This window comes from Tenrec ecaudatus, chromosome 15 (assembly GCF_050624435.1).
Source record: "Tenrec ecaudatus isolate mTenEca1 chromosome 15, mTenEca1.hap1, whole genome shotgun sequence".
Classification (NCBI taxonomy): domain Eukaryota; kingdom Metazoa; phylum Chordata; class Mammalia; order Afrosoricida; family Tenrecidae; genus Tenrec; species Tenrec ecaudatus.
In genome coordinates this window covers 79,660,208-79,673,932 of record NC_134544.1, presented here as the reverse complement: position 1 = coordinate 79,673,932, position 13,725 = coordinate 79,660,208, and the positions used below count along the sequence as shown (strand labels likewise).

The 13,725-nt window shown below is 41.2% G+C and overlaps 1 pseudogene; it reads left to right on the top strand.

Moving 5' to 3' along the window:
* Positions 1-364: 364 nt before the first annotated feature.
* On the top strand, positions 365-10,115 carry LOC142427535 (nicotinamide phosphoribosyltransferase pseudogene; annotated as a pseudogene).
* Positions 10,116-13,725: the final 3,610 nt, after the last annotated feature.

Below are 13,725 nucleotides of genomic sequence, written 5' to 3'. Positions count from 1 at the left end.
TCGCTTTTCAGTGTCTGAGAAGGCTAGGAACATCTGTACTTTATTCCATGGGCTTCTAATATGCAAAGTACCTCATCCATTTCCAGGTGAAATTTCAAGCATAGTGAAAAATGTTACATCACGAGCAGAGTTCTGTAGGATCCACTGACCTTGTCCATAAGTCATGAATTTCCTGTGGAAAGTCTTCTGCCTAGTGGTCACTTCTCACTAGTCGTGTCAAGATTCCAAAAATAGGTTGCCATAGGATTCCATTACTTGTCATCAGTGATTATTTTCCCTTTTCCCGGTTGTCCAAGATTTGGACCCAGGAGTGATGAATCCCTCACAGATCCTCTCCCTAAGCTTCACGGTGCCTGATGACTCCATGTTGCCAGAGCTGGAACTCCCAAAACCTGCAGAAGAGGTTTTAGTAGTTTGTGAGCGATATATTCTAGTAGAAGAAACCCCACCCATCCATAAGGAAGTGATGCTCAAGCTCCAGAATGCCCACCAAGCAGTTCTCGCTGCAGCTGAGCACAATGACCCCGAGGCCACAGCGGTCCATTGCTGTGTGAGAGCAACAGTGAGAGGACTCAGTGCCGTCACAAACACAATGTCCCTGACATAATGACAGTGATCTATAGGGATCACATGGTTTTAGAAAACACAGGGATAAGACTTCTGGAGCCAGAGCAATGGGGAGGCACAGGACCATCTTGCCAACCTCTAAGGTTTCCGTTCCCTCCAAAATATTTGCTCCAATAATGACCTCTTCCTTAATATTTATAAAAACCCCAAAAATATTGTAATTTTCATTAATTTGTAGATTTTATTCATACACTAAATCGCATGTGTGCAAGTATACCTTTTTTATATATAAATGCTGTTTGCCTCATTGGTAGCTATGGCATGTATTTAAGGATTTTATATCCTGGATTGGTGTATGGGACTGAATGAACATGAAAGCACCCAATTCATAGAAACCCTATAAGACCCTGTGGATTGCCAAGATTGTAATAGTTTAAGCTGCAAAGAACTATGCCTGATTTCTCTACAACAGTAGAAAACTGGATAATTTTAATTGCCCTTTCATGGGCCCATATTTTTCTATAATTTCCAAGTTCCACAAATTTGAAAGTTCTGTGGGTACATTGATTAAATTACTGACCAAATATCACTTCATGATTTGGAGCAGTGGGACAAAAAGAAAACAACATATCGTGGATTATAGAGCCCAAGCCAAGTTTTTTTTTCAATGTGGAAGGAAACCGCCAACTTATATGGATAATTTGCAGCACGTGATTAAAAACGTCGTCTACAAAGGGATACTCCAGGAGTTATATAATCATTTATCAATTTGAGGATTAAGAATGTAGGAGTGGAGTCTAGCCTGTCAATCAGATCATAGCCAATGAGGCTTCTGTGTGGGCATGGCCTTCTCATGGGAATTCTGGGAAATCCAGTATTTCCTCCTTTGAGGCAGGAAAGACTCTCTCTCACTACTTCACACTTTGGGAGACATAGCAGCTGAGAGGACACATGAACCCATCCTGTGCAGCCCTGGGCACTGGGGAAGTCATTGGGAGACCCCTGCCAGAGCTGAGATGTTTCCAATGACACTGGATGCAAAGACTTGCTACCCACTGGCCTGTGATCTTCTACATTCGGCATCATTGCATGTGTTTCGTGAGTCTGAAGAGACTTTATAGATTGCTGTTGGACATATAGGCTAATATCAGACTTATGGACTTGATCTGGACTGGGCTGGGCCATTTTCTCAATGTTCAATTGTTCTTGTATATAAATCTACTTCTTATACACACAGAGATGAAAGTGACCTGGACTGAAAAAAAGAAAAGAAAGAAAGTGACCTGGACTAATGTGCAGAGATACACGCAGTCGGAATCTTATGTTGTTCAGACACCCACCAACCCCAGATGCCATGAGATGACAGGCAGTCTGCTGCAGTGACCAGGATCAAATGATTACATTCCAGCCTACATGGGAGAAAATACTCAATTCAGTGATCTCCAACTGGCAACTGGGAGACTGTCCTGTGCTTGAATCTCTGGATATTGACTAAACCTCTGGGTTGTTTTTGTAACCTTGCCGTTACTTATCCCTTCAGCAGAATCTTCTCAAAAGAAGCCATTTGAGTACCACTCTTTAATTGTATTTCAACCTTAAAAATTAGAATATATTAGAGATTATACTGTGGTTACAAGTAAGAAGGAAAATACATGAGGTCAACTCTTAGTCTGGAACTTTTTGCAAACACTGATATGAGGGATAGACATGAAGGAGAAATCTAAATGGGAAATAAGCTTTAAAATGGCACTTTCAGAGATAGTGTCACTGCTTGCATTGTCAAAACTATGAATAATTTTCCAAACTGGATCAATCTGTGAGCTTGGTTAATTAATTCAAGGTGAGTTCTCTGAGCAGTTATTCAGTGGCCATGCACAGACCACAACTCGAGAGACTGAGCAGGAATATTCAGACTTAACAAGCACCCATTTCACCTGGGGTAAGGCCACTTCAGTGGCCATGACAAGCCCTAAATGTGGAGGTAACATTCCACCCTTGGTCTGTGAAAGCCAGCACATCTTCAGGCAGTGCTGTAACTCCTCTGAAAAAGCAGAGTTGTGGTCAAAGACGCTATTGCTCTGTGTTCTCCTGTGCCTGGTGACAGTTCCCCAAGGTGAGGGTCTCAGATAGCAAAGCTGGTTTATGGGGCCTGTGGTGAGTGCATGTGACTGACAGGAACTTATTCTCTTTATTTCTAGGTGTACTGTCCCAGGTGCTGCTTCAGGAGTCTTTTCTAGGTCTGGTCAAGCACAGCCTATTGTTCTCCCTCACCTGTATGGTCTCTGGTTACTCCATCACCAGTAGCTACTGCTGGAGCTGGCCCTTGGGGAAGAGTCTGCAGTGGTAGGGCCCCATATGCTATGGTGGTGATACATAGTATCACTCATCTTTCTGAAGTCCACTCTCTAATCACCAAAGACAATTACAAGAACCAGTTCTCCCTTTTGCTGAGTTCCCTGACTGTACATAACACAGCCCTGTGTTATTGTGCAAGGTACACATCCATTGTGGGGACTCAATGTGAGCCCAGACACAAACTTCCCCTGAAAGGGAGGCAAAGAGCAGCAGGAGGCACTAAAGACCCAAAACATCACAGGTCCCCACCCTAGACAGGCACTGAAGAGCGGGTCAGGAGGATTTCCTGTTGGAGTCTGCATGTTCTCTAACTGGCTCTCAGCATCTCCAGGGACAGTTTTCACTATTCATTTCTTCCCTACATTTTCTAATCATCACTGCTAACTTGAAAGGAGGAACTAGTAAACTCTGTTTGCAGTAGAAATATTAACATGACTCTGACCCTTAATTATCTTTCTATATGACCCATTTTATTTTTATTTTTGACAAGCAGATTATCTTTCTCATTCTCATACTACGTGTCACGTAAAAACGTCTAACAATGAATGGAAACACAGGCAGGTAAACACTCATGAGTGCAATGCATTGTTTAAAATTACTTGAGCTTAAAGGGTGACATTGATCTAAAGTGTTTATATTCCAGACCTGTTGTGAAGGCATTGTTTATTTGTTTTTGCCATTATTTTTGGACTTGTATGTAAGAATAGATGTTTTTCTTTTCTTAAAAATCATTTTGTTGGGGGCTTGTACAACCCTTATCACAATCTGAACATCCATCTATTGTGTCAAGCACATTTTTATATTTGTTGCCATCATCATTTTCAAAATCTTTTCTTTCTACTTGAGGCCGTGGTATCAGCTTCTCATTTCCCCCTCTCACTCCGCCAACCCCCTCCCTCATGAACCCTTAATAATTTATAAATTATTATTACTTTGACATGTCTTACACTGACTGATGTTTCCCTTTACTCACTTTTCTCTTGTTAGTCCCCTGGGAGGGGGTTATAGGTAGATCATTGTGATTGGTTCCCCGTCTCTTCCTACCTTCACCTTCCCCTCTTAGTATGGCTACTCTCAATATTGATCTGTGGGGTTTATCTGCCCTGGATTATCTGTGTTTCCAGCTCTTACCTGTACCCATGTACTTACTCTGGTCAAGCCAGATTTGTAAGGTAGAATTGGGGTCATCATATGGCGGAGGGGGGAAGAGAGAAAAATTTTTATGTTTCATTGGTGCTATACTGCACCCTGACTGGCTTGTCTGCTCCCAGCGACCCTTCTGTAAGTGGTTGTCCAGTTGGCTAGAGATGGGCTTTGGGTTTCTACTTTGCAGTCCCCCGCAGTCACAATGATATGATTTTTGTTCTTTGATGCCTGATACCTGATCCCTTTGACACCTTGTGATCACACAGGCTGGTGTGCTTCTTCCATGTGGACTTTGTTGCTTCTCATCTAGATGGTCACTTGCTTATCTTCAGGCCTTCAAGATCTCAGATGCTATATCTTTTGATAGCCAGGCAACAACTGCTCTCTTCACCACCTTTGCTTATGCACCTGATTTGTCTTCAGCAATCATGTTGGGAAGGTGAGCATCATGGAATGCCAATTTAATAGAACAAAGTGTTCTTACATTGAGGGAGTACTTGAGTAGAGCTCCAATGTCCATCTGCTACCTTAATACTAAACCTATAAATATACGTACATAGATCTATTTCCCTATCATCATAAATATATTTACATATGTACATGCCTGTATTTAGACATTTATAAATGACCTTTGCCTCCTAGCCCTTTCTTCTATTTCCTTTTACTTTCCTCTTGTCCCACTATCATGCTCAGCCTTCATTTGGGTTTCAGTAATTCTTCTCGGTTACATTGCTTGATCAAGCCCTACACCCTCAATGCCATCGATTTTAGATAACTTCTTGTTCCTTTGTCCCTGGCATTGATAACACCCATTTTCACTCCCTATGTCCCTCCTTATGTCCCTCCCTATGTCCCTCCCCTGGAATCATCGTTCCTGTTGTTTTCTCCTCCAGATTAGATGGTTTTCCTTAAAAAGTATAATTCAGTGCCACTTCACTTATGGGTAATGTTTCTTTAATAAACACTACATACACAAAATTTTGTATCTTATTTCTTCTTACGTGAACTTCTGGTAGTTTTTTTATCTTGCGGCATTGCATTTAATTTGAACTATAAATTTACTAGTAAACATTTGTTATACTCTTTTTAAAATTAAATGTATTAGGACAAATTAACATAAGTACGTTCTTTTTATCTGTTTTTCCCACCCATCAGTCAGTTCTAGTATTGTTATGAAAACAATCCTTAGTTTTTTCTGGTGACTTGAATACTGCTTTGATTCTGGAAGTTATAATATTGTTGAATATTGGAGAATTTTAATGGCTTTCCTTTAGTAAGACAGTCTAGGAAGAACTCATGATGATTTCTCTTCAAAAATTAGCTAATGGAAACTTTATGGGTAGCAATAGAACATTATCCAGTATGCTGCTGGAAGTTGAGCCACAAGTTCAGAATATTTTCAAAATATAACCTGGAAAGTGCTGATTCCTCAAGGTAAAGACATCCTTGGTGACATGGATGGAGAAACGGTTTCAGGACTTTCATTGCTGATGTGATAGGACTAAAGCGAGAAGCTGTAGTATGCATGACAAAATTATGGGCATTCCGTAGGCTTAGAGAAATACCAGAAAGAATGACCCACTCAGGGATCAGTCTCTGGGACATCAAGGTTAGTTGGCACAAAGAAGTCCACAGAGACAATGAGGTAAATTCTACATTATTGAACAGTGATAGAAGTCTTCAGAACTTGTGAGGATTCTTTTAAGGTGCAGCCATTCACCTGTCTCTTCCCCCGAACAAATAAGAGTCGAGATGACCACAGACTAAATCCAATGGAATAGCGTGGAAACACTAAATCCAATGAAATAATGCGCCATACAGAAATCAGCCTACAAAATCCTGAGGCCAGAAGAAGATGCCATCTGCCTACCATTATTGACCAATCTAAGAGGGGTCATGAGAAATAAATAAATAAGCAAAGGGGTATAGGTTCTACCATCACATTAGTGATGGGTTAAGTAAATGTTTGGTCAATTATAGCAGGCTAATTTTTAAGTTAATCATATTTTATGGCCCACAAATAATGTCATAAATATAAAAATGGCCCTTGGAAGGATAAAACAAAATCAACATTTCCCTACCCTTACCTTAGGAGGCCTGGATAAAGTGGTGAAATATGTAGAACACCATTTCAAAAGGACAGGGCTTACTGGTTGGATAGAGACTAGTGGAATCCGTGAGCGATTAGACCTCAGTAACCCTTCAGGCTTGGGACAATACTTATTCCAGTTGTTCAATGTTTCACTGAACTGTAGATAGCATGGTGAGAAAAAAAAAACACAAGGGAGCACACACTCAGGATGATTGACCATTTGAAAAAAAATGGCAGCATTTATCCAAGTACAAAATACTCTGCCAGAAGAAGTAGTAAAAACAAAGTAATACAAATTGGAAACCAGGGGGTAAGTGGGAGAAGTGCTATTGTATTATGGGGATTGCAATCCATGACATATAAGAAAATGGGTATGGATTGTTGAGAGGAAAGCAGATTTGCTCTGTTAACATTCATCCAAGTCAAGGTAAAAACTAAATAACATAAGATGCTAAAGAAATTAATGTCTATAAAATAAGACTATGGAATTATGAAGTATGCTTCCAATACACTTGGAATTTTCATAAATCACTAGAATGCTGAATATTGATATCTTGAGTATGCAAAACTTTAAATGGATTGATGTTTTGGGAATCCATAAATCTATGGTTTACTGTTTCTGGAATGAAAAATTGAAGAAAAAATGATCTTGTAGTCATTGTCCAAATCATTTCATCCTGAAATACAACGTTCAAAGTCAGTGAAAGGTTAATATCCATAGACTGCCAAAGAAGACTAATTTAAAGTTTACTGAAGTTTAAGATGAAAAAATGAAAATTTTTAATGAACTGCTGCATTCTAATATTTAATCACATGAAAAATCAGGAGCCACTATAATTTCCATTAGTGATTGAAATACAAAGTTTTAAAAAAGTTGTCACAAAGATTCAAAAGTTTCAAAATGCAACTTTGTTGATTGAATTTTAGGGATTGCATGATAGATAGAATTCTTCATGACAAGTAATTTATTAATCACAAGCCTTACTTTTAAATACTCCACCACATGAATATGCAAATAATCAGAGATCTACTAGATCAAATATGAGTATGTTGTGTTTCCTGAAGGATCGTTTAACTAGCATACCCTCCCCGACAGAAACTCTGAGGAGACAGCTCTCACACCATGGACTGGATCTTGAGAATCCTCTTCTTGGTGGTGGCAGCTACCGGGCAAGAAGTCACCGGTCTCAGGGAGGAGGAAGTGGTTGTAGCTACTCTAGATTGATTTTGTCCACCTGTCTTCACTCAACAGGCAGTGACTCTGAGGTCCAGCTGGTCCAATCTGGTGCTGGATTGAAGAAGCGGGGTGCTTCAGTGAAGATCTCCTGCAAAATTTCTGGACACTCACTCACCAGTTACCTTATTGGCTGCGTGAGGCAGACCCCTGGACACAGGTTTGAGTGGATGGGAGAGATCTTCACTAGTAATGATGGAACAAGATACCCACCAAAGTTCCAGGGCAGAGTCACCATGACCAGGGAAACAGTCATAAGCACAGCCTGCATGGAGCTGAATGGTCTGAGTTCTGAGTTCTGAGTATTGTATGAAGGCACTCAGTGAGATAACCCAGTGAGACAGCTGTGCTGGGCTCACAGAAGATAGTCCACCAAGGTACAGGCTGCCAAATTTTTCAGTTGGGTAATCAAGAGGACAAAAAGAAAAAACAAACATGTATTTACTTAAGTTGTTTGAGACAGTTCCCAATGCATGTCGCCCAAAATAAAAATTTAGGGAGGCGGGAGGGGGACAAAGGTCCCTTACAGATTTATTTATTTTCCCATTGGGAAGAAGAGCCTAGGATCCAGTTGGAGCCAGTGAGCTTGGTAGCAAAGCAGATTCTGTATGCAAGGGTTTATTCCAAATAAAATGTATACGCATATGATTGGTTAATCAGTGGATTGCTGCAAACAAGTTCTCTAAGCAATACAGTTGTCTTAGTTTCCTTAGAGAGTCTTTAAAAAGAAAGAAAGAATGAAAAGCACGGTCTGTGTTTTGTACTGTGTGGAAGAAAAGTATTTTGAACCGAAGGCTATTATCGCGTATTTAAGAAACTCAAGGGGACATGAAACTTTGGCTGCTCGATATAAAATGGTGGTTTTTAGATGAATTGAGCATTTTAAGGAAGGTCTTGAAGATCTCAAAGATAGATTCCAAGTAGAGGTCAGATCAGAAGTTTATGGAGAATGGTGGGACTGCTTTTATTTTTGTTTGTTTACTTATTGTTGTACAGGTTATATCTTGTGTCATTTCTGGGTGGGCATATGGTTGTCATGGGGCTAAGGATTAATCCTGCTAAGAAAACTGAAAATTGCATTGGTAAGAAAAATGTCAATGATGATTGACTTTACATAACAACACAAAACATGTCAATGCTTTGAGAGTAGTAAAGGTTATCCTAGGAAATTTTATTGTAAAAGACTCTGCCATGTTGGGTGAGTTGAAAACTGTCCAAATACCTATTATTAGGAGACTAGATAAATAAACTCTGATACATACACATAGTGGAATATCATGCATTTCTGAAAAACAGGGATGGATGGCATTATGAAACACCACATGATGTGAAGGGACTTGGAAACCATTATGCTGAATGCAATTAGTTGATCACAAAAGGACAAATATAGTATGTGTCCACTATTGTTTGCTAAACACCAAGATGAAGGAAGGCTTTTACCCTCAGGCTGTGCAATATTCTGAGCTGGTCTCCCAAGCAACAAGGTAGAGAGCCTGCCAAGTGCTCATGGAACATAAATCACCTGCTTTATATGTACGTGTTAAAAATCTCTCTGACAGAGGATATTTCATCTAAACTGGGGTCAGATTTTCAAGCAGGGGCTAGAAGAACATTCAGTTGCTGCCATACAACATTGTACTAAGGTCACTCAGAATCAGTAGACACATCTACAATACTGGATTGAGACTATACTTGTGTAGTCTTGGGATCCAATCCCAGTAGCCACAAAGTCAAGGGAACAGAAAACAATATTGGCTAAATGTGTGTTAGAAACATCTGCAACTTAAATGGTCTTGAATAGAAATTATATGACTTTGACTACAAAGGATTATCTTCTGAAGTGACTGCTGGCATTGGAGCCTCTGCTCATTTGGTTAACTTTGCAGTGGTTCTCAACCTGTGGATCATGACCTCTTTGGCGGATCGAACGACCCTTTCACAGGGGTCACTTAAGACCATCGGAAAACACGTTATGATTTACATTATGATTCATAACAGTAGCAAAATTACAGTGATGATGTAGCAACAAAATAATTTTATGGTTGGGGTCAGCAACATCATGAGGAACTGTATTAAAGGTCGTGGCATTAGGAAGGTTGTGAACCACTGCTTTACAGGAGCACATCAAGTAGTGGGAATTTCTTTAAATAAAAAATACGATGGAACAAAAGGTCCTGTTCCAGGCTATTCTGTTCCAGCAGTAGTACATAGCTTTATAACAGCGTGGGGGAAAGACCATGAAAAAGATGCATTAAAAATCAGAGTAACGCAGTTTTCATCAGTGCCTGTATTTGCGGTCGGCGATAGCTATGACATTTTTAATGCATGTCAGAAAATATGGGGTGACGATTTCAGACATGTAATAATATCAAGAAGTACAGATGTGCCACTAAAAATCAGACCTGACTCTGGAAATCCTTTGACATTGTATTGAAGGTTTGGGATATTGAATTTCGTTCATTGTTATAGAGAATTCAAAGGGTTACAAGTTACTGCCACCTTATCTAAGAGTTATTTAAGAGAATGGAATAGATATTAATACCTTATAAGCAAATTGTATAAGGGGTGAAAGGAAAAAAGGGGAGTATTGAAAATATTTCCTTTGTTTCTGGTGGAACTTTGCTACAGAAGTTAACAAGAAATCTCTTAAAATATTCCTTCAAGTGTAGTTATGTGGCAGCTTATGTATTTAAATCTATAGTTCTATTGGATCAAACATAATTGTACAATTACTGCTATTATCAACTTCGATACCTTCATATCAGCTCCCCCTATCCACTCCCGCCCCAACCCTGGAACCACCCCCCCTGCAGAACCCTCAATATCTATCTATCTATCTATCTATCTATCTATCTATCTATCTATCTATCTATCTATTTTTTGCTGTAACTTCCACCACCCCTTGCATCCTATCACCTGAAATTCTGATGTTTGTTCCCTTTGAGTGGTCTCATACAGTCACCATTGCTGTTAGTTTCTCCCTCCCCCAACTCCACACTTCCCCAGAAAAGACCTGCATGGGACTTCAATGAACCAGAAGGTAGGGAGAGGCTCCGAATTTATCGCCAGGTTCTCAAGGCTGGTTTCTGAGTGGCAGCAAAAAAGCCGCCTAATTTGGCCAAGGTAGGTAATGTAAGGCAAGGGCCCCAGGAAAGTCCAGCTGCATTCTTAGAACGCATCATGGAAGCTTTTAGGCTGTATACCCCCATAAATCTGACATCAGAGGAAAGTAGGGCTGTAGTAATAATGGCTTTTATTAATCAAGGTGCATCAGATGTCAAAAGAAAGTATAAAGGCTGGGAGAAAAACTTTGAAGGATTTGTTGGAAAGAAAGACAGCGGATGGAAGATCGATGGATCCAGGCAGGAGAAACTAGGAAGATGACTAGGGAAATTGCCCAAGTATTAGTGGCAGCTACTGCAAGTGAAGAGGGAGAACAAGGGAAGGCATTAATAGAAATGGGAGGCTAGACTAGGAAAAGATCAGTGCAGTTACTGCGAGGAAAGAGAGTACTGGGCCAGAGATTGACTCAAAAAAGAGCTTTTGAAAGGAATGATATGGTGCTGGCATTGCCAGGAGGATGGACACCAGTTTGACAGGTGCCGCAATCTTCATAAGACAGCATGTCCCCTATTTTTATGCGGGGAAAAAAAGGCAGAACCTAGAATGAGGAACTCGGGGTTCAGAATCCCTCCCTGAGCCTAGGGTACCATGATTGGTGGAGGGGAAAATGGTTGATTTCTTGGTTGACACAGAGGCAAAACACTCGGTCCTCACCCACGACAATGAAAAACTGTCATCTCGTACCACCTGGGTGCAAGGTGTCACGGAGACCACCTGTTACCGATGGACTTCTACGCACAAAATGGACCTCAGAGTGGGTCAAGTAAGTCACTCGTTCATGCTCATCCCAAAGTGCCCAACGCCCCTGCTAGGAAGAGACATTTTAACCTAGTTAAATGCCCAAATATACTTTAAAACGAACAAGTCTGCTTGACGGATTCAAAAAGACACCTTTTAACTACTCCACACCACCAACCAGGATGAATATCAGTACTCACAGTAAAAAGAAAGATTCATAACTGCTAAAAGAAAAGAAATAAAGAATAAGACTGAGGTGATGCAGCCACTGGAAGCTGTAACACTGCCAAAAGCGGTGACAGCTGTGCACACACCCGGCCATCAACAAGGAGACTCCATGGAAGCTAAGGGCAATCGTGCTGCAGACAAGGAGGTGCAAAAGGCTGCGGTCCAAGAAAAGGAAGGAGATGGACCTGGAGAACCAGGTGGGCAGGTATGCCTTGTTCCATTTTCTCTTCCAGGAAAGGGGTCCATTCCAATGTGCCTGGCTACACAGCTGAAGAACTGTGGGTCAAACAAGAGCTGTAAGCCCTAGTAGAAGAGGGCTCACCATGGCTAAAGGCCCAGGACAATCTTATCTTCCCCGCTGAGGTGGGACGCGAGATGCTGTACAATTTACATTGTACTACTCATTTAGGGGAAAAAAAGATGCTACAATTGTTGCAAACTGCCAAACTACAGTTCAAAGGCCAAAGACTGACTGCAGAACAGCTGGTGATCCCATGCCTTGTCTGCCAAGAATTGAAACCAGGTAAAATTATAAATATGCATCAAGGGGCTAGAGAAAGAAGTAAGCAACCTGGGCTACATTGGGGGGTGGATCTCACTGAGATCAAGCCAGGCAAATATGGTTACAAGTACTTGTTAGTCCTCGTTGAGACTTTTTCAGGTTGGGTAGAAGCTTTCCCAACTAAAAGAGAGACAGCCCTGATAATAGCAAAAAAGGTGTTAAAAGAAATAGCTCCAAGATATGGAATGCCTCAAACAATTGAATCTGATAATGGGCCTGCTTTTGTAACTGAGGTCGTTCAAAATTTAGCTCAGGCTCTGGGGACAAATTGAAAACTGCATTGTGCATACAACCCAAAAAGCTCTGGGCAAGTAGAGAGAATGAACAGAACTTTAAAGTAGACTTTGACCAAATCAGCCTACGAGACTGGCGAAAACTAGGTGACTCTCCTGCCGTTTGCTATATTCCGTGTGCGGAATTCCCCCATGCTTGAATTAACACCTTTTAAAATTGTGTATGGTAAACCACCTCCCATTATCCCTAGAGCGTTCAATCCACCCTATGCAGGCCTCCTGAGATATTAGGGGCTATACAAGCCTTGCAGGCGATACAGGCCAATGTTTGACCCACCATTCAGGCTGTTTACCAAAATGCCATTGAGCAGGCAAATGCAGCTGCAAGTCAACATCAGCATTTGCCTGGAGATTGGGTCTGGGTTCGAAGGTTCCGTAGCAAAAATCTAGAAATCAAATGGAAGGGGCCTTATCAGGTTGTTTTAACCTCTCCTACAGCCTTAAAGGTGGAGGACAGGATAGCTGCCTGGTTTCACAAAAGCCATACCCGCCTAGTGGAGCCTCCGGAAAAGGTGTGGAAGGTAACTCAGCATCCCACCAACCCCCTTTGGGTGTGCCTCAGTAGACCATCATGATCCTGTGGCTGGCAGCCCTCTGGGTGTTCCTCTCTGCGATTATCAAGGTAAACTGCGATTATAACCCACATGAACCTTGGATTCACACCTGGACTCTAAAAAATTTAGTCACCGGAGACATTCTGGCAACAGTAAGTAAGACACATCCAATATTTGCAATGCAGTATCCTGAAATATTTTTCAGCCTTGAACAGCTCTGGCAAGAAAGAAGGATTGGTCCCAGCCCCCGAGTGGCATGGCATGTCGGGTATAGCACACCTTTAAATAATAAACTGGTCATGAGGAAACAGGGGTTTCATGTGTGCCCTACGACCTGGCCTGAGGGCACTGACAGAGGAAAGTTGTGGGGACGTAGCCTGCAGCAGTTGTGGGGACGTAGCCAGGAAAGCATGATGCCCTATTGTTCTGAATGGGCTTGTGTAACCACCAATGATGGTGACTGGAAATGGAGTTCTAAAGAAGACTCTGTGTCAATGAAATTTGTGTCAAGTAATAGTGCTGATGCCAATAATACCATAAAAATCACCATCCAGAGCCGGCATCATCATTGGGAGACCTTGATCCGAGGAATAACGTGGGCCTTCTGAAATAATAGCCACCCCAGTCCTAAAAGTCCTACATACTGTAACATCAACGGCTGGTCCAGAACACATGCAGAACAGGGTTCATCTCAGTTCTCCTTTGTTTGATTTAATAGTATCAACGTATAATGCTTTAAACAGTACTAACCCAAATGCTACCAAAAGTTGTTGGCTTTGTTATAGTATAGAACCCCCATATTATGATGCCTTAGCTATAAACAGAACTTTGGT